The 2,388-nt window shown below is 44.1% G+C and overlaps 1 pseudogene; it reads right to left on the bottom strand.

Moving 5' to 3' along the window:
• Positions 1-971: 971 nt before the first annotated feature.
• On the bottom strand, positions 972-1,722 carry LOC100430775 (NADH dehydrogenase [ubiquinone] 1 alpha subcomplex subunit 3 pseudogene; annotated as a pseudogene).
• Positions 1,723-2,388: the final 666 nt, after the last annotated feature.

The following is a 2,388-nucleotide window of genomic DNA, read 5'->3' as shown; positions in this document are numbered from 1 at the left end:
TCAACACCTTGTATTAGTCAGGGATAGAACTAGAGGGATGGAGCTAATAGGATGTATGTTTATATGAAAGGAAGTTTATTAAGGAGAACTGACTCACAAGATCACAAGGTAAAGTCCTATGATAGGCTCTCTGCAAGCTCAGGAGCAAGGAAGCCAGCAGTGGCTCAGTCTGAGTCTCAAAACCTCAAAAGTCAGGAAGCTGACAGTGCAGCCTTCAGTCTGTGGCCAAAGGCCCAAGAGCCCCTGGCAAACCACCAGTGTAAGTCCAATAGTCCAAAAACCAAAGAACTTGGAGTGTGATGTTCCAGGCAGGAAGCATCGAGCACAGGAGAAAGATGAAGGCCTGAAGACTCAGGAAGTCTGCCCTTCCATCTTCTTCTGCCTGCTATTTCTAGCTGCACTGACTGGCAGCCAATTGGATGGTGCCCACCCAGATTGGGGGTGGATCTGCCTCTCCCAGTCCACTGCCTCAAATGTTAATCTCTGGTACCACTGTAACAACAACAAAAAAACACCCAGAAACAATACTTTGCATCCTTCAATCCAATCAGGTTGACACTTTTTTTTTTAGACAGAGTTTAAGAGGCTGGGGTGCAGTGGCGTGATCTTGGCTCACTGCAACCTTCACCTCCCTGATTCAAGCAATTCTCCTGCCTCAGTCTCCTGAGTAGCTGGGACTACAGGTGCGCACCACCACACCTGGCTAATTTTTGTATTTTTAGTAGAGATGGGGTTGGCCATGTTGACCAATCTGGTCTTAAACTCCTGGTCTCAAGTGATCTGCCTGCCTTGGCCTTCTCCCAAAGTGCTGGGATTACAGGTGTGAGCCACTGCACCCGGCCACAATCAAGTTGACACTTAATATTAACTACCACACACGAACATATTTCTGTTGAGTATATACCTATGCTGGCCACAGGATATGTAAATATTCAGCTTCAGGAGATATTGGGAGAAGTAGCAACACTTGATAGACATATATACATATATTTTTGTTGTTGTTGTTTTGTTGTTGTTGTTGTTGGTTTTCACATTTTTATTGGGAGCCATGGGAGGGGCCTCTTCTGTCAGTGGAGGTGCTCACATTTTCTTCAGCCACTCCAAGCTGGGGCCCTGGGGGCCCTGGAGGTGGCTGCACGTGTCTGCATGTTCCCATCATCGCGGATGGGCACTGGATAGTTGTAGGGTGTGGCCTCACTGATCATGATGGAGTACTTGGTGTAGGGGCTGAGTGGGAGCAGAATTACAGTGAGGCTCCCAATGATGAAGGAGACCACCCACACTGGCTCCTTGGCCCAGGCATTCTTGAGGAAGGTGCCGAGTCTCACAACCATCTTGATCTCAGCCATATATATATATGTGTGTGTGTATATATATATTTTTATATATATATATAAAAAAGAGTGGGAGTGTGTGTGTTTGTGTGATTAGAGATTTCATCTCACTATGTTGTTGCCCAAGCTGATCTTGAAGGGCTCAAGCAATCCTCCTACCTCATCCTCCCAAAGCACTGAGAATAGAGGCATGAGCCACCCTGCCCGGCCACATCCTGTATTAACTTGCATTTCCCTGATGACTAATGGAGCCAAGCATTTTTTCCTGTTGATTGGCCATGTGGATATCCTCTTCTACCATGTGCCGATTCTAGTCTTTTGCCCATTTTGTGAGGTTTGTTTTTTTTTTTTTTTTTTTTTGCCATTTTTTTTCCATTGAATTGTCTGTTTGTCCTTTTCTTATTGACTTTTTTGTTTGTTTGTTTGTTTTTGAGTTGGAGTCTTGCTCTGTTGCCCACGCTGAAGTGCAGTGGTGTGATCTCAGCTCACTGCAACCTCTGCCTCCTGGGTTCAAGAGATTCTCCTACCTCAGACTCCTGAGTAGCTGGGATTACAGGGGCCCCCCCACCATGCCTGCTTAATTTTTTTTATTTTTAGTACAGACGGGGTTTCACCATATTGGTCAGGCTGGTCTCGGACTCCTGACCTCAGGTGATCCACCTGCCTCAACCTCCCAAAGTGCTGGGATTACAGGTGTGAGCCACCGCGCCCAGCCTCTTATTGACTTTTAGGAAGTTTTTCTGTATTCTGGATTCAAGTCCTTTGTCAGATATATGAATTATGAATATCTTCTCCCACACTCCGGCTTGAATTTTCATTCTTATTGGTGTCTTTTGATGAACAGGAATTCTTAAATTTAACATAGTTTAATTACCAAGTTTTTGTAAATAGAATAGCCTACATCAATACTGAGAAGTCATAGCTATTATACCAGTAACAAAACAAGAAAGCTAATTTTGAAACTTCCCTGTACTGCTGAGGATTCTGGGAAACAAATACACTCATTTCATTGCTCAAGATTTTTTTTTTATTTTTTGATTTTTTAATTATTATT

Source organism: Macaca mulatta, chromosome 1 (genome assembly GCF_049350105.2).
Source record: "Macaca mulatta isolate MMU2019108-1 chromosome 1, T2T-MMU8v2.0, whole genome shotgun sequence".
NCBI lineage: Eukaryota > Metazoa > Chordata > Mammalia > Primates > Cercopithecidae > Macaca > Macaca mulatta.
Note: the sequence above shows the minus strand (reverse complement) of the source record. Positions and strands in the feature narration are given on the sequence as shown.